Below are 20,098 nucleotides of genomic sequence, written 5' to 3' on the forward strand. Positions count from 1 at the left end.
CAAACACTTTCATCCTCTGAGTCACTGTCCTCTGAATCACTGTACACCACCTCTACATCAGTCCTGACCAGCAACATTGCAAATGCTTGCTGGAGGTTCAATATATTCAGCATTTTCATTCGGAGCAGCACAGACACTCCCAAGAGAAGCAAAGGCCTCTTCAAAAAGCCCCAGCTCTCTCTGGCAATAAAAATGGCCATTGTGTAAGTCTGCCTCTACAGTGCATTCGGAAAGTATTCAGACCCCTTGACTTTTTCCACATTTTGTTACGTTACAGGTTTTTTTTCTTCTCATCAATCTACACACAATACCCCATAATTACAAAGCAAAAACAGGTTTTTAGAAATAATGTAATCCATTTTAGAATAAGGCTGTAACGTAACAAAATGTGGAAAAAGGAAGGAGTCTGAATAGTTTCCGAATGCACTGTATAAGGTTCCTCTCTTCAGCTGCCCTAAGGTACATGTTGTGCAACATCACTGTACGCTGCTTGGCCCGGAGCAGACTGTCACCCAAGCTATTGGACACCTGGGACCAGACTGGATGGTCTTGCTGGAGAACATCCATATATTCCAGTCTTGGGGAAATTGAGGTGACTTGTTCCTTCCTTTGTAGACGTTGATCTGCTGTTGATCTGCTCTCCTATGTCCGCTTGATTTTTCTGGCGATCCGCACAGCAAGGGTTTGTCCATCTAAAAGCAATTGAAAGAAATGGTCATGAACATCTTGAAGTTTGATAGAAATCTTTCATATACAGTTGTATATTATATACAGAACTGTATACTGTACATATACCAATACAGTGGGACAAATATGATGGAGACAACATCCTAAAAAGTTATTTACTTTTCAAGTGGAGTAGTCAGCAGTGCGTTCCTATCATTGGTGATTGTTGTTTACGCAATCCAAAAACGGTCCATTATCAATCGCAATCTGGGTCAGGTGGGCATGATTTGAAAGCTTGATACAGTGCACTGCCCGTCGTAGTTATTGGGAAAGTGAAGCATTTGTTCTTCTTTTGGCTCTATACTCCAAAAGTTTGGATTTTAATTTGAGGGTATTTTCATCCATATCAGGTGAACCGTTTAGAAATTACACCACTTTTTGTATATAGACATCTGATTTTAGGGGAGCAAAAGTATTGGGACAAATTCACTTATATGTGTATTAAAGTAAAAAGTTAAGTATTTGGTCCCATATTCATAGCATGCAATGACCACATCAAGCTTGTGACTACAAATTTGTTGGATGTTTTTTGTGCGCAAAGAAAGGAGTCATAAGTGCAGGTGTGTGTGCCGCGGCAAATTTCCTTCACAATAAACAAACGTAGGTAGGTTCACTCTGATCAGAACAACCCATTGTACACTGCTCAAAAAAATAAAGGGAACACTTAAACAACACAATGTAACTCCAAGTCAATCACACTTCTGTGAAATCAAACTGTCCACTTAGGAAGCAACACTGATTGACAATACATTTCACATGCTGTTGTGCAAATGGAATAGACAACAGGTGGAAATTATAGGCAATTAGCAAGACACCCCCAATAAAGGACTGGTTTGGTGACCACAGACCACTTCTCAGTTCCTATGCTTCCTGGCTGATGTTTTGGTCACTTTTGAATGCTGGCGGTGCTTTCACTCTAGTGGTAGCATGAGACGGAGTCTACAACCCACACAAGTGGCTCAGGTAGTGCAGCTCATCCAGGATGGCACATCAATGCGAGCTGTGGCAAGAAGGTTTGCTGTGTCTGTCAGTGTAGTGTCCAGAGCATGGAGGAGCTACCAGGAGACAGGCCAGTACATCAGGAGACGTGGAGGATGCCATAGGAGGGCAACAACCCAGCAGCAGGACTGCTACCTCCGCCTTTGTGCAAGGAAGAGCAGGAGGAGCACTGCCAGAGCCCTGCAAAATGACCTCCAGCAGGCCACAAATGTGCATGTGTCTGCTCAAACGGTCAGAAACAGACTCCATGAGGGTGGTATGAGGGCCCGACGTCCACAGGTGGGGGTTGTGCTTACAGCCCAACACCGTGCAGGACGTTTGGCATTTGCCAGAGAACACCAAGATTGGCAAATTCCCCATTGGCGCCCTGTGCTCTTCACAGATGAAAGCAGGTTCACACGGAGCACATGTGACAGACGTGACAGAGTCTGGAGACGCTGTGGAGAACGTTCTGCTGCCTGCAACATCCTCCAGGTTGGCGGTGGGTCAGTCATGGTGTGGGGTGGCATTTCTTTGGGGGGCCGCACAGCCCTCCATGTGCTCGCCAGAGGTAGCCTGACTGCCATTAGGTACCGAGATGAGATCCTCAGACCCCTTGTGAGACCATATGCTGGTGCGGTTGGCCCTGGGTTCCTCCTAATGCAAGACAATGCTAGACCTCATGTGGCTAGAGTGTGTCAGCAGTTCCTGCAAAAGGAAGGCATTGATGCTATGGACTGGCCCGCCCGTTCCCCAGACCTGAATCCAATTGAGCACATCTGGGACATCATGTCTCGCTCCATCCACCAACGCCACGTTGCACCACAGACTGTCCAGGAGTTGGCGGATGCTTTAGTCCAGGTCTGGGAGGAGATCCCTCAGGAGACCATCCGCCACCTCATCAGGAGCATGCCCAGGCATTGTTGTAGGGAGGTCATACAGGCACGTGGAGGCCACACACACTACTGAGCCTCATTTTGACTTGTTTTAAGGACATTACATCAAAGTTGGATCAGCCTGTAGTGTGGTTTTCCACTTTAATTTTGAGGGTGACTCCAAATCCAGACCTCCATGGGTTGATAAATTTGATTTCCATTGATCATTTTTGTGTGATTTTGTTGTCAGCACATTCAACTATGTAAAGAAAAAAGTATTTAATAAGATTATTTCATTCATTCAGATCTAGGATGTGTTATTTTAGTGTTCCCTTTATTTTTTTGAGCAGTGTATTACATCATGTCATCTTGTAACTGTACATCAAACACAGTTGCACTGTACAGTGCATTTGGAAAGTATTCAGAACCCTTGACTTTTTCCACATTTTGTTACATTACAGCCTTATTCTAAAATTGATAAAATTGTTATTTTTTTCGTCATCAATCTACACACAATAACCCATAATGACAAAGCAGAAAGAGGTTTAAAAAAAAGTAAAATACGGAAATTTACATAAGTAATTCAGACCCTTTACTCAGTACTTTGTTGAAGCACCTTTGGCAGTGATTACAGCCTTGAGTCTTCTTGGGTATGATGCTACAAGCTTGGCACACCTGTATTTGGGGATTTTCTCCCATTCTTCTCTGCAGATCCTCTCAAGCACTGTCAGGTTGGATGGGGAGCGTCGCGGTACAGCTATTTTCAGGTTTTTTCAGAGATGTTAGATCGGGTTCAAGTCCGGGCTCTGGCTGGGCCACTCAAGGACATTCAGAGACGTGTCCCGAAGCCACTCCTGCGTTGTCTTGGCTGTGTGCTTAGGGCCATTGTCCTGTTCGAAGGTGAACCGTCGCCCCAGTCTGAGGTCCTGAGCAGGTTTTCATCAAGGATCTCTCTATACATTGCTCCGTTCATCTTTCCCTCGATCCTGACTAGTCTCCAAGTCCCTGCTGCGGAAGAACATCCCCACAGCATGACGCTGCCACCACCATGCTTCAACGTAAGGATGGTGCCAGGTTTCCTCCAGACGGGACACTTTGCATTCAGGCCAAAGAGTTCAATCTTGGTTTCATCAGACCAGAGAATCTTGCTTCTCATGGTCTCAGAGTCCTTTAGGTGCCTTTTGGCAAACTCCAGGCAGGCTGTCATGTGCCTTTTACCGAGGAGTGACTTCCGTCTGGCCACTCTACCATAAAGGCCTGATTGGTGGAGTGCTGTAGAGATGGTTGTCCTTCTGGAAGGTTCTCCCATCTCCACAGAGGAACTCTAGAGCGCTTGTTCACCTCACTGATCAAGGCCCTTCTCCCCCGATTGCTCAGTTTGGTCGGGCGGCCAGCTCTAGGAAGTGTCTTGGTGGTTCCAAACTTCTTCCATTTAAGAATGAAGGAGGCCACTGTGTTTTTGGGGATCTTCCATTTTTTGGTACCCTTCCCCAGAGATCTGTGCCTCGACACAATCCTGTCTCAGCGCTCTACAGACAATCCCTTTGACCTCATGGCTTGGTTTTTGTTCTGACATGCACTGTCAACTGACAGGTGTGTGACTTTCCAAATCATGTCCAATCAATTCAATTTACCACAGGTGGACTCCAATCAAGTTGTAAAAACAAAGTATTTCAGTTTTTTATTTTGATTAAATTTGCAAAGTTTTCTAAAAGCCTGTTTTCACTTTGTCATTATGGCTTATTGTTTGTAGATTGATGAGGACATTTTTTTATTTAATCCATTGTGGAAAAAGAGAAGAGGTCTGAATATTTTCTGGATGCACTGTATATGACATGAGTTTTATGATTTGGAAATGTGAAGTGCAGATTCGGACTCACGGGTGTTTGGCTTGCTTATATGACAACACGGTATTTATTATAATCCTAAAAGTCTCATCTTTCAAAATACATTGAGTCCTCTTAATTTACACAAGTTCTCTTCACGCAGACAACCAATGTGCAAAACTTGCCCAATTACCGGGAGGGATGAAGCAACTTCTTGTCGCGCACAGTGCTTAAGTTCAGAACTGCTGTCAGTCAAAACCCATACAGAGCTGTGAAGCACAGAGCCAGAGCTCAGATGTCATGAATAGCATTTCATTTTGCAGCCACTACTTTCCAATTAAGGTGCTTATTAGAATATACATTTGCAATTTTCAGCCCGTATACGGGTACGCGTGTAAAGGGTTAAGCATGGGAGGGGGGCACTCACTCTCTGGGATATGTAGTGGAAAAGGGCAGGTGACAGCAGGAGGAGGTGATAAGAGAATAAAGTAAAGGGAGTAATTATGCAGATCCAGGAGTCGGTGCTACCAAGACACAGCACACAGTAGGGTATAGGAACGTGTCAGTCATGACTGGTAGGACTAAGCCAGACAGAAAGGGGCGTCTATAGATTGGGATAAAACCTTAGGTCAGAGATGTAGCAACTAATTTACTTGCTGTGCGAGAGTTTCCACGAATCTCTCCTGCCAGGTCAGGGACGACATCCTCTGGTCTGTGAGGGTCTCCTTTATCTGACGAATCCAATCTTCCATGTCCGACAGTGTGCTGCAAGTTTTGTGCTGATATTTACATGTGCAACGCTCACAAGCTAGAGAAAAATATCTCATGGACAATATTAAGAATTTGACTAAAAATCAAATTGTCAGTGAAACAACAGCAAGGATTTCCTCATCAAATCAATCAAATGTATTTTATAAAGCCCTTTTCACATCAGCAGTTGTAAAACTGTATCAAGTGCTTTACTTATACCCAGCCTAAAACCACAAAGAGCAAGCAATGCAGAGGCAGAAGCACAATACAAGCGGTTCATGGTGGGCATGCTTGTCAGACTGATGGATAATCAGAACAGGATAGAGCACACAAAAACACCTTCAAACATTCATAGATTTTTTTATTTGATTTATTAGGATCCCCATTAGATGACCAGCAGGGTCAGATAATGATCATAATGGCTATAGATGGTGCAAACACTTCAAGACTCTAGGGTCAGATTACTTTCATGTTGTAGGAAGGCAAGGTTTACTGGTTCGGGGGTGGGGTGGTTTGTGGGGGCTAATACCTTTCCATTCACCTTCCCACCAATGGGCCAGACTACACTCAACCATAGAACTGACAGAAGAGAAACATTCTCCATCTAAACTTGAAGGTTAAGACCGAGTCTGATTCTCTCACCTCAGCAGACCATTCCATAAAATAAGTGATCTGTAGGAGAAATCATTGCCTCCAGCTACTGAAGCCCTGCTTCCAATTCATTGGATTGGCAGAAAATGATCATTACATATAAACAAAAGATATGAGCAAAACACATGGAATGCTGTCTAGCAGAACCTTCAACTCCTCCTTTGTCTCGGTTTCCTCCTTCAGGACCTTCTGCCGACAAAGTTGTATTGCTAGTGCTAAGACACATGAAGGTTAAAATATATTTCATAGATTGTTGAAAATACATTTCCGTTTTATTGTGTGCAAAATGATGGGATATCAACACAATCCTGAACAATGGGTCATCTCAAAACTGATTTCCAGTTATAAATTCCTACCTTGCCCTGACCCTGGTTGCTCTGGATAAGAGCGTCTGCTAAATGACTTAAATGTAAATGTAATAGAGGAAGGCATCAGTGAGGGTGTCAACACCATGAGATGGTGTCATCACTTTTGGGATCTTCCCAAACTTTCATAGGTAAGACCACAACCTCTCCATCTGTTCTCAGTCAACAAGCCCACTGCCAGTCACATATCTGGTACCATCGGTAACCTGAAATGTAAAGTACAATGAGAAACCATAATGAGCATTACAATGGGTGATTCATTAAGGAACTAGGACAGATTACAACTAGCTGTTTTTGAATACTGTTAGGGCAACTGTCTGCAACTATACAGAGAAGCAGTGTTAACCAGAATAAATTATAAAGAAAGAAATTATTTCATTATCTGAGAGTCAGCATCATGAGCATAGTCATGAAAGGCTGGCACTGCAAATGTGGTGTCCACCATCAAATCGGGACTGTTTTTCTAAATGTCAAAACAATTCAGTGTAAAGGGCAGCTCCATTGTGCATTTTTGTGTAAAACATTACTTGAAAGTGGGTACGGAGAAATCCGTATCAAGCCATTCATAAAACCGTATCAAGCAATTAATGAATGTCTTACTACAGGGAGGCTAAATATTCAATAAATCATTTAATTATCCTTATAACTAATATAGATTGACGTATACATTTTACCTGTAAATGAGGCTTCAGCTGGCAAGCATTGTCATAATGAAGAAACGCTGTGATGTTTAGTCCCTGCATTATTTTCAGGTCCATCGGCAGGATCACAGCATTTGCAAGCTTGAAATAACAGTTCGACATCAGTCATCATAGCCAATGTTAAATATAACTAAAATACATCAGCTACTAAAATCAGCTACACATCTGAAGCATCCATCCATCCACTTACACTACATGGCCAAACGTATGTGGACACCTGCTCGTCGAACATCACATTCCAAAATCATGGGCATTAATATGCACTTGGTCCCCCCTTTGCTGCTATAACAACCTCCACTCTTCTGGGAAGGCTTTCCACTAGATGTTGGAACATTGCTGCTGAGACTTGCTTCCATTCAGCCACAAGAGCATTAGTGAGGTCGGGCACTGATGCTAGGCAATTAGGCCTGGCTCGCAGTCAGCGTTCTAAATTCATCCCAAAGGTGAAAAACAGCCCCAGACCATTATTCCTCCTCCACCAAACTTTACAGTTGGCCCTATGCATTCGGGCAGGTAGCATTCTCCTGGCATCCGCCAAACCCAGATTCGTCCGTCGGACTGCCAGATGGTGAAGGGTGATTCATCACTCCAGAGAACTTGTTTCCACTGCTCCAGAGTCCAATGGCGGCGAGGTTTACACCACTCCAGCCAACACTTGGCATTGCACATGGTGATTTTAGGCTTGTGTGCGGCTGCTCAGCTATGGAAACACATTTCATGAAGCTCCCGACGAACAGTTCTTGTGCTGACATGCTTCCAGAGGCAGTTTGGAACTCGGTAGCGAGTGTTGCAACCGAGGACAGACTATTTTTACACGCTTCAGCACTCGGTTGTCCCGTTCTGTGAGCTTGTGTGGCTTACCACTTCGCGGCTGAGCAGCTCCTAGATGTTTCCACTTCACAATAACAGTACTTACAGTTGACCGGGGAAGCTCTAGCAGGGCAGACATTTGACAAACTGACTTGTTGGAAAGGTGGCATCCTATGACGGTGCCACGTTGAAAGTCACTGAGCTTTTCAGTACGGCCCATTCTACTGCCAATATTTGTCTATGGAGATTGCATGGCTGTGTGCTCGATTCTATATACATGTCAGCAACAGGTGTGGCTGAAATAGCCGAATCCACTAATTTGAAGGGGTGTCCACATACATTGACATTTGTATCTTTTTTTATATAAAACTATCCTAAATATATATTTACATCACCAAATAATTGATTAAAACACACTGTTTTTGTGATGAAGGTCTACAGTAGCCTCAACAGCACTCTGTAGGGTAGCACCATGGTGTAGCTGGAGGACAGCTAGCTTCCGTCCTCCTCTGGGTATGTTGACTTCAATACAAAACCTAGGAGGCTCATGGTTCTCACCCACTTCCAAAGACTTACACAGTAATTATGACAACTTCCGGGAGACGTCCGCCAACCTATCAGAGCTCTTGCAGCATGAACTTACATGTTGTCCAAACAATCAAAGGATCAGAGAATGAATCTAGTACTTAAGGCATAAGCTACAGCTAGCTAGCACTGCAGTGCATACAATGTGGTGAGTAGTTGACTCAAAGAGAGAGAAAGACAATAGTTGAACAGTTATGAACAAATTACATTTCTTCAAACATGAAGGAGAGGTAAGAGAGAGAGAGATTATATTTCATCCTTTTTCTTCCACTTTCACTTACTTAGCTAGCAAATGCAGCTAGCTAGTTTAGCCTACTCAAACACACTGATCATACAGAGGGATGCTATGTTAGCTAGCTGGCTATGACTATCCAACACAACACTGCAACTCTAAGTCAAGGTAAGCTTTCGGGTTCACAAATGTATTGCCACCAGGGCCCGCCGGTGTAACTGCTAAACTTCTTACTTACTGTACACTAACGTTACTGCATGATTGTAGCGGGTTTACTAACGCGTTAGTTCTATTAGCTATGTTGACTATGACATTACTTTAGCTAATATGGTGACAACGATGTAGGCTGTGTGTAGCGATTATGATATGGTTTGGCTTGGAAAGTGTTTTGTTTTTTTGCCTGGTCACATACAGCTGATGTGTTGTGCATTGAAGTCCACAAGCAAAGGGAAAAGGTGATTTCCCTTTGTTCCGTCCGAGGTCAGTGGTGCAACTTTTTGACAGTCTTTTGGTCTGTAATAAAGCCCTTTTGTGGGGATAAACTCATTCTGATTGGCTGGGCCTGGCTCCTTTTTTTGGTCATTGAAGCGCCCATCGAATCTTGCTCTGCCCAGAGGGCCCTCAAAGTACCCCCCTCATATGCATTTTACATGTAGGCATATGAAATTTGTCTAAGCACCCAGTTTGGATATTGGTTCCTGGTTGGGAACCACTGGCCTAGTCTAGCTACATAAGCCACATTAGGCAATGGCTTTGTCTCTCTGTTCCTTTCATCCCAATTGTCATTTGATTTGATTTGTGGAAACAAGGGATAGGGGGATTTCCCACCATAATGCACCAGTCATTCTATTTAAGATGAATTAAGGAGAGTGATCAAGAGCATAATTCAGGCTTCAGGACATAGGCTGCATCCTGATTTAACAGGAGTAGACCTTACCGTGAAATGCTTACTTACAAGCCCTTAACCTACAATGCAGTTTTAAGAAACTAGAGTTAAGAAAATATTTACTAAATAAACTAAAAGTAAAAAATAAATTATATACAGGGGGTACTGGTACCGAGTCAATGTGCGGGGCTACAGGTTAGTCGAGGTCATTTGTACATGTAGGTAGAGGTAAAGTGCTAGAAAATAAAAAGCGAGTTGCAGCAGTGTAAAAACAAATGGGGGGGAATCAATGCAATAGTCCGGGTGGCCATTTGATTAATTGTTCAGCAGTCTTATGGTTTGGGGGTAGTTGTATTTATTATGGATCCCCCACAGCAGCTACTCTTCCTGGGGTCTAGCAAAATGAAGGCTGTTAAGGAGCCTTTTGGACCTAGACTTGGCGCTCCGGTACCACTTGCCGTGCAGAGAGAACAGTCTATGACGTGATTGGAGTCTTTGACAATTTTTTGGGCCTTCCTCTGACACCGCCTAGTATAAAGGTCCTGGATGGCAGGAAGCTTTCCCCAGTGATGTAGTGGGCCATACGCACTACCCTCTGTAGCGCCTTACAGTCGGATGTGGAGCAGTTGCCATACCAGGAGGTGATGGAACCAGTCAGGATGCTCTAAATGGTGCAGCTGTAGAACTTCGAGGATCTTGGGACCCATGCCAAATCTTTTCAGTGTCCTTAGGGGGAAAAGGCGTTGTCGTGTCCTCTTCACGACTGTCTTGGTGTGTTTGGACCATGATAGTTTGTTGGTGATGTGGACACCAAGGAACTTGAAACACTCGACCCGCTCCACTACAGCCCCGTCGATGTGAATGGGGGCGTGTGATGAGCTTTGTAGGCACTATGGTATTGAACGCTGAGCTGTAGTCAATGAAGAGCATTCTCACATAGGTGTTCCTTTTCTCCAGGTGGGAAAGGGCAGTGTGGAATGCAATTGAGATTACGTCATCTGTGGATCTGTTGGGGCAGTATGCGAATTGGAGTGGGTCTAGGGTTTCCGGGACGACTGTGTTTATGTGAGCCATGACCAGCTTTTCAAAGCACTTCATGGCTACTGACATGAGTGCTACGGGGCGGTAGTCATTTAGGCAGGTTACCTTCGCTTTCTTGGGCACAGGGACTATGGTGGTCTGCTTGAAACGTAGGTATTACAGACTTGGTCAGGGAGATGTTGAAAATGTCAGTTAAGACACTTGCCAGTTGGTCCACACATGCTCTGAGTACACGTCCTGGTAATCCGCGGCCTTGTGAATGTTAACCTGTTTAAAGGTCTTGCTCACATCAGCTACGGAGAGCATGATCACACAGTCGTCCGGAACAGCTGGTGCTTTCATGAATGCTTCAGTGTTGCTTGCCTCGAAGCAAGCATAAAAAAGGCATTTAGCCCGTCTGGTAGGCTCGCGTCACTGGCCAGCTCGCGGCTGGGTTTCCCTTTGTAGTCCGTAATAGTTTGCATTCCCTGCCACATCTGACGAGCGTCAGAGCCGGTGTAGTAGGATTCAATTTTAGTCTTGTATTGACGCTTTGCCTGTTTGATGGTTCATCTGAGGGCATAGCGGGATTTCGTAGAAGTGTCTGGATTAGTGGCACGCTCTTTGAAAGCGGCAGCTCTAGCCTTTAGCTCGGTGCAGATGTTGTCTGTAATCCATGGATTCTGGTTGGGATATGTACATACGGTCACTGTGGGGACGACGTCATTGATGCACTTATTGATGAAGCCGTTGACGGAGGTGGTATACTCCTGAATGCCATTAGATGAATCACGGAACATATTCCAGTCTGTGCTAGCAAACAGTCCTGTAGCATAGCATCCGTGTCATCTGACCACTTCCGTATTGAGCGAGTCACTGGTACTTCCTGCTTTAGTTTTTGCTTGTAAGCAGGAGGATAGAATTATGGTCAGATTTGCCAAATGGAGGGCGAGGGAAAGCTTTGTACACGTCTCTGTGTGTGGAGGAAAGGTGGTCTAGATATTTTTTTCCTCTGGTTACACATGTGACATGTTGGTAGAAATTAGGTTAAACAAATTTAAGTTTGCCTGCATTAAAGTCCCCGGCCACTAGGAGCGCCACTTCTGGATGAGCATTTTCTTGTTTGCTTATGGCCTTATACAGCTCGTTGAGTGCAGTCTTAGTGTCGGCGTCATTTTGTGGTGGTAAATAGACGGCTACGAAAATATAGATGAAAACTCTCTTGGTAGATAGTGTGGTCTACAGCTTATCATGAGGTACTCTACCTCAGGCGAACAATACTTTGAGACTTCCTTAATATAAGACATTGTGCACCAGCCCGTTATTGACAAACAGACACACACCACCCTTGTCTTACCGGACGTAGCTGTTCTGTCCCGCCGATGCACGGAAAACCTTGTATATTATCTGTGTCGTCATTCAGCCACGACTTTTTATGTCCCGTTGGTAGGATAGTCTCGAACGGAGCTCATCCAGTTTATTCTCCAGTGATTGCACGTTGGCCAATAGAACGGATGGTAGAGGCGGGTTACCCACTCCCCAACGAATTCTCACAAGGATCTGCGCCCCCTGTATCTCAGTCTTTTCTTCATGTGAATGACCGGAATTTGGGCCTGGTCCGGGAGAAACACTATATCCTTCGCGTCAGACTCATTAAAGAAAAAATCTCTGTCCAGTTCGAAGTGAGTATTCGCTGTTCTGATATCCAGAAGCTATTTTCAGTCATAAGAGACGGTAGCAGTAACATTATGTACAAAATAAGTTACAAATAATGCGAAAAAAAACACAAAATAGCACAATTGGTTTGAGCCCGTAAAAATGGTAGCCACCCCCTCCGGCGGCATTTTCAGACATGTGCACATGCACACTCCTTGTCATGGATTTAAAAGTATGAAAGTGGTGTAAGCATTGGCTAGAGGGAGTTTCAATCCATGGGAGAAAGTATACTACTTTGGGAGAAGCATGGAGTATTAAGACAAAGCCAGAGAAAGGAGACACAGCCTAGCACCCAAAACTGGAATTGACACCATGCCAAAAATCTTGATTATATCGACTGATTGGTTCTGTATGAGGTGACCTGAAGAGATATTCTTCTCTTGTAGCTGTGAGAGATGGAGTGGGGATGGTGACGTTCCTCCCACATGGAGAGATAATTATGGAGAAGAAGTATTGTTATCAGGACCAGATGTAGAAGCTGTGCCCCCTAGTCAAAGGAAGTATATTTTGTACAACGATATGAAGGGGAAGAGGGTTATGAGTGATTGTTCACTTATTTTGCGTAATGTTACAGAGAAAGATCAGGGAGAATATATGTGTACTTATCCAGTGCAAGCATTAAAATTTGTTCCGGTTAAGAATTATTGGTTAAAAGGCTATGTAATTCGTAAAGTGACGCGTATAATGGAAGATTTGAAGTCTGTTGAAGCTTCCACAGTCACCGAAGGAGTTCAGGAGAAGTATATTACAGTAGCCACTCCAACAGTAAATAATACACAGAGGATATCGGTGGCTTTCCCACTAGAAGTAGTTAAGGGTGTTAATACATCAACTAAATCAACTACTTTAAATGGTAACTTTGAAAGGGATTAATGGTACGACGGCAATAACAAATGTAGGAATTATGACACAGACACAAAGAACAACTTTTCTGAAATTAAAGGATGTAGCAAGAGTGACTCAGGAGTTTATGACACGGATGGAGAGTGCTGTCAATGGTAGTAAGGATAGGGTTAAAATAGGAGAGCAGATGGTGGTGGAGAAGAATATAGATTAATCTGAAATAGTGAAGGATGCTATCATGGAGGTACAGGATGAGTTCTTTGATTTTAATGACAGACAAGGAGAGGTATTTGATCAGTACCGCTCGTTAGGGAAGAGAGAAACTAAATGGAAGGCATATGGGTTTGATTATTCTGTTGTGAAAATTAAAGATGGATGGGCAGGTAGGAATCTTTGGTTCCAGCAGCTAGCTCATTCTGTAAGATCAGTGAGGAATCTTGAGGGTCCATGTCTGTTGAGAATTCCAGCACCAGACACGTGGGGTTCCATTTTAGAGACGGTCGCTCAACCTCTATCAAGTACGTGTCAATCTTATGCTTTGTCATGGCTGTTGTATCAGCAACAATCATTAACAGATAAAATAATGTCGTTGTCAAAACATTTGTTTAAGCCTAGGTTTAGGTGTTCTTGGTTAAATGAATTAACCTATGTGAATTTGTTAGATGGGAAGGAAAATCAGTTAACAGCGAACCCTGAAGCATTGGAGGTGAAACCAGTGAGGGCTAAAAGTTGTTTTTGTTTTTAATAAAACATATGATGGAAGGGGTATGTTTATGGGAATATCAGATTGTGATGATTATATGATGACTTTGGGTAAGCATGACCTTAAGGGTAGTAATGAGAAATATAATGTTACTTTTTATGTTCCAGTTAGTAAGAAGAGCAGGACTTTGATGGTGAAAGATTAGCTTTTGCCTGACAATGTGACTATTGGGAATTTTAGAGATATTTGGAGGGTTTGTGGTGATAAAGCGTATATATTCTTACCCTATGGATGGACAGGATGTTGTTACATGTCAACGTTGAAGCTTCCATATGAGGTTTTTAACATTAAAAGAGGGGTAGCACCGGACACAGATAAATCTGAATCTAGGTTTGGAAATAGGGTGAAAAGAGACATGGCGACATTTCATAGTCTTGAAGCCTATCATTGGAGGATAAGTCTAAGAGAGAAGGGGGGATTTTTCCATGGTATGGTGTAAAATTTGGGAAGATCATATTGATAATATTACCTATACTTTGATTCCAGATAGTTATAAATGCATTGAAGAATATAAGGGATATATTTGGTAGATCTGAAGCAGCTGGATGGTCAACAAAGTCTTGGTTGCAAGATCAGTTAGGCCCAGTGGGAGCAGGGATGGTTTAGATTAAAAGCAGTTTTGATAGCACTGTGTGTGATGTTTTTCTTTTGTAATTTGTTACTGACCTTTGAGAAAGCTATGATATTGAGATAGGTTGGAGTAGTGATGCCTGGAGACAACGCTCAGATGCCGTTGTTGACTGTTCCTGATCTGGATGAAGAGGGACAAGTGGGACTGGATGGAGTATTGATGGATAAATATCCTTTATGATTATTTTTCAAAAAAATTTTTTTTCAATATTAGTGTGATTTTAGTATGATGTTATGAATCAAAGGGGGGAAATAGGATGATGTGATTCATACATCATTTGTATATCATTTTTATATTCTTAGTTGATATTGATGTTTTAATTTGAAAGTGTTGTTTTGCAAGAGATACTGTTTGGTCTTTTCTTTTCTTCCAGAAGCATTTGGGGGAATATGTAGAGATTGAAATACTCAAACAAGGACAATATGAAAGGAGAATGACTGGAGGAGATGGAACAAGGAAGGTGTGGAAAGGTTCCGATTCCATCATCAACGATGCATTGGAAGTCGAGACTACGGGGGAGATGAAGTGTAGTGGACTACATTCCAGTGTCTGCAATGAAATAGACATATTTGCATGTGTAATACATAATGTGTGTCATATTCTTAGGTATTAATTTTTGTAGAATGATATTTGATGTTATTGAATACATGTGGGGATCTTAGATGTTTTTGTTTATTTCGGGAATGCTTAGGGACATGGAGTTTAGGCAGGGATAGAGATCCACTGTAGGGTCCGATGGGTCGACCAGCCTTAGTGTGGATATTTTTTGGATAGTATTTTGTTTACAGGGGCTTTCATGTGTATTTAATTGCATCATAGTTTCAAATGCATTGATAAAGATGTATGAATTGATCTGGAGTACCTAGGTGGTTGCCTGGGGCAGAGGGACCGTGAGAGAATTTTACTGTCTTGATTGATGGATGGATATTTGGAACGAAGGCTGCCAGACAGTTTTTCGCTCTCACACTCCATAAAGATTTGTTCATATTTCATAGAAAGGTATTTACACTCTAGAGAAAAATGTTTTTGGTTTAATGTTAAAAGATACTCAATAAGATAAATTGTTACTTGTCATAATCCTGTTCTTTTTGTTTTCGAGACTTTTAGTTAGTCTCGAAGGGGGGAATATGTAGTGTATTAAGATTATGACTTTGTTAATGGTTTTAAGTGGAACCTGAGAGGATGTTTATTTTAGTGTCAAGAGGGAATGTTTTAGTGTGACGCCACATACAACAGACAGGAAGTGTGTGTTGTAGACAGGGGATTGGACAGTAGAGGGAGCCACCCATATCTTGGGAAGATTATATATACTGGGTAAAAACGAAGAAGAGGTTAGAACAGACATATTATCTTTGGACACTGTTCTCCAGCCCCTGCAGGGTCTGTAAACGTATGCTGACATCTTGTGATATAAATAAAACTTATAATCAAAGTACAGCCTAAGCGGACTCTTTGTTTGACAGCAATAATTACCAGCATTGACTCGATACTACACACTCAAAACAGTTATGGTCAGATGGCTTTTCATAAAGTAAAGAAATTAAAGTATGTGAGAATAGGGTTTGCTGACACAGAATAACGCCCATCAGGTATGTGGTGGAACTATACTTTAGTATACCGTTGGTGGCGGGGAGAGAGGAAGGCAGATCCAAAAGGAGGCAGTAACAGTCCTCAGCCATAGTCCTAAAGCCTCAGGCCCTCTGGCAGGGGAGACAGAAAGAGAAAGGAGGAGAGGATTAGTGGGAGTGTACCTATGACCACGCAATACACCAGATAAAACAAACGGCCCCTGCCCCCACCCACAACATATAAGCTATCGCAGCATACATTATCCCACCCACTGATAAGGTACAGCTTTCAACACGTAGGGGATGTCACTAGACCCACAACCCTAAGACAAGACTGAGTGCAGCACGAGACAGATTATGGCTCCCTATTCATGTATTCATTATGATATAAAAAAGGCACAACTGACAGCTGGCTGTTGTTTTGTTGTGTTGTTTCCTGTGAAGTGTACTATTGAGCTACAGTTCAGAAAGTATTCACACCCCTTGACCTTCTCCACATTTTGATGTGTTACAACCTGAATTTAAAATAGATTAATTTGAGATTTGGGGGGGGGGGGGGGGGGGGGGGGGCTGTGCCTGTCTTGACACCTTAATACTGCCATTAATTAGAGAGATAGATTCTCCTATCTCTGGCATCCTAGTATGGTGAAAGGAATGCCTTTGTTTCAGAGTCTTTTTACCGCCCAAAATTTTCAACATCCAACAATGAACATTGGGACAATATATTTCAACATCCAAACATTGGGAATGATGAGAAATGGAAAATTAATGTATATTTTGTGATGTTATTCAAAATGGTATAAAGGCGTTATAACGTTGTAACTTGAAGAGCTTTTACACTGTGTATATCAGATTTACATCCTTTACGCTGTGTAGAAAATATCAAGGAGGAAGACAATGTTTTCGTGAAGATAGGAATGTGATTTTAGCTTTCTCACAAAATCATAGTGATGATAATACTTTTGCCTTGTAACTAGCCAAGCCCGAGGGAGCTCAGAGAGCGTGTCAGTATGATGGAAACGCCCCTCTTTACCAGAGTGCATAAAAGATTGACATAAGAATGATCAGATCAGATTAGACGGACCTCAAGCTGCTGCTTTTGTCCAGATTGGTCCCGACCCTGAAAATCAACACGAGGTGAAGACGACAAAGTTGCCTCCACTAACAATCAATGTTCTGGATGCAATTAAAGACTTTAAGTCCGGGAAAACTCCAGGGTTGGATGGCATACCAATCGAGGTATACCAAACCTTTTTTGAAATACTAAGAGGACCGTTATTAGCATGTTTTAACCACTCCTATGTAAATGGTAGATTATCTGACACTCAAGAAGAAGGTCTGATCTCATTATTACTGAAACAGGATACAAGTGGAAAATATAAAGATCCAGTCCATTTACAAAATTGGAGGCCCCTTACACTTCAGTGTTGTGATGCAAAAATCCTAGCAAAATGTATAGCGCATAGAATTAAAAAGGTATTGTCGGATATTATTCATTCTAATCAGACAGGTTTTTTACATGGAAGATACATTGGAGACAATATAAGGCAAGTATTGGAAACAATAGAACACTATGGAAAATATGGGAAACCAGGCCTGCTATTCATAGCAGACTTCGAAAAGGCATTTGATAAAGTTCGACTGGAATTCATATATAAATGCCTGGAGCATTTCAATTTTGGAGAATCTCTTATAAAATGGGTCAAAATCATGTATAGTAACCCTAGGTGTAAAATAGTAAATAATGGCTATTTCTCAGAAAGTTTCAAACTGTCAAGAGGAGTGAAACAAGGTTGTCCACTATCGGCATATCTATTTATTGTGGCCATCGAGATGTTAGCTATTAAAATCAGATCCAATAATAATATCAGAGGATTAGAAATACAGGGCTTAAAAACAAAGGTGTCATTGTACGCAGATGATTCATGTTTTCTTTTAGATCCACAACTAGAATCCCTCCACAGCCTCATAGAGGATCTAGATACATTTTCTAACCTCTCTGGATTAAAACCAAATTATGACAAATGTACTATATTACGTATTGGATCACTAAAAAATACAATTTTTACATTACCATGTAGTTTACCAATAAAATGGTCTGATGGTGATGTGGATATACTCGGAATACATATCCCAAAGGAAATAAATGATCTCACTTCAATAAATTTTAATAGAAAGTTAGCAAAAATAGATAAGATCTTACTACCATGGAAAGGAAAATACCTGTCAATTTGTGGAAAAATCACCCTGATTAACTCTTTAGTATTATCCCAGTTTACCTATTTGCTTATGGTCTTGCCTACGCCTAGCAAACAGTTTTTTAAATTATATGACAAAAAAATATTCAATTTTATTTGGAACGGCAAGCCAGACAAAATTAAAAGAGCATATTTATATAATGAATATGAATTCGGAGGACAGAAATTATTAAATATTAAAGCATTAGACCTATCACTAAAATCTTCAGTCATCCAAAAGTTATACTTAAATCCGAACTGGTTCTCAAGCAAATTAGTAAGATTGTCTCACCCACTGTTCAAGAAAGGCCTTTTTCCCTTTATTCAGATTACAACCTCTCACTTTCAGTTATTTGAAAAGGAAATAATCTCCCAAATGTCACTATTTCTAAAACAAGCCATAGAAAGTTGGTTACAATTTCAATTTAATCCTCCAGAAACGACAGAACAAATAATGCAACAAATACTGTGGTTAAATTCAAATATACTAATTGACAAAAAAACTATATTTATTGACAGAATGTTTAAAAAAGGTATAATCTTCGTAAATGATATCATCGGTAGGACTGGTGGAGTTATGTCGCACATGCAGCTAATAAAAACATATGGAAATGTCTGCTCTACCCAAAATTACAACCAAATAATTGCAGCCTTACCGCAAAAGTGGAAGAGGAAAGTTGAAGGGGGAGAAAGTAAGGAACTTGTCTGTCGGCCTTGCATTAAAGAACATAATTGGTTAAGGAAAACTGTGATAAATAAAAAAGTATATCAGTTTCACTTAAGGACCAAAGGATTGACAGCAGTCCCATATAGATTGCAAAATAGTTGGGAAGAGATCTTTGACGTACCGATCCCATGGCATAGTGTTTATGAACTGACACGCAAAACGACACCGGATTCAAAAATTAGAATCTTTCAATTTAAATTATTATATAAAATTCTTGCTACCAATAGAATGTTATTTATATGGGGGATACAATCTTCCCAGCTCTGCAGATTTTGCTGTGAAGAGATAGAATCATTAGATCATTTGTTTTGGTTCTGTCCATTTGTAGCTTGTTTTTGGACACAGGTCCAGGAATGGCTAAAGGATTGCAATATTTACCTGGAACTAACCTTGCAGATAGCATTACTGGGTGATCTGAAAAGTCATAGTCAATCAATCAATAATATAATAATACTTTTAGCAAAAATGTTTATTTTTAATTCACAATCTGTAGAAGCAATGAGAATAGAAAGGTTCAGAACTTTTGTAAAACATCACAGTATGGTTGAAATATATATGGCAAATAGAAATCCTATATGGATGGTGTTAAGAGATAGATGGGAGGTATTGAATAGAGTTGAAGGATGGGACTAATAACAAATAACAACAAATAATAACAAAGATAGCTAATAATGTAAGCATACTGTGTCCATAATAAGTATATAGGTTGTATGTTGGGAGCTTTTGGGAAAGAGCACAGTTAGAAAGATATGGCATTTAGAAGCAAACCGGATGGACATCATGAAAATGATCGGAGAGGTTGAGAGTAGAAGAAGTTCAGGAGCAAAAAAATAAATAGATATGTATGTGTATATATGTATGTATATATATATATATATATATATATATATATATATATATAGATATAGAATTATTGTAAAATTAACTCTGTCCATAAGGTGTAGATAGTAAGTATAGACCGGAAGTAGAGGCCTGGGCGTTGTTGTTCACTAATTTACTCCAAGTAGGGAAAGGATGGTGGGGTTGAAAAGTAATAAAGGGGAATATATATATATAAAAAATAAAAAAAAACATGGGGGATTGGAAGTGATGCAGACAATTACATTGATAGAAGATACAATCTATCTGCAATATTAAGCTGATCCATCCCCCCGAAAAAAACAAAAAAACAACAAAAAAAACAATCAATGTTACGGCTGAGTAGCTGT

Source organism: Coregonus lavaretus (assembly GCF_964263955.1).
Source record: "Coregonus lavaretus genome assembly, chromosome: 17".
Lineage (NCBI taxonomy): Eukaryota > Metazoa > Chordata > Actinopteri > Salmoniformes > Salmonidae > Coregonus > Coregonus lavaretus.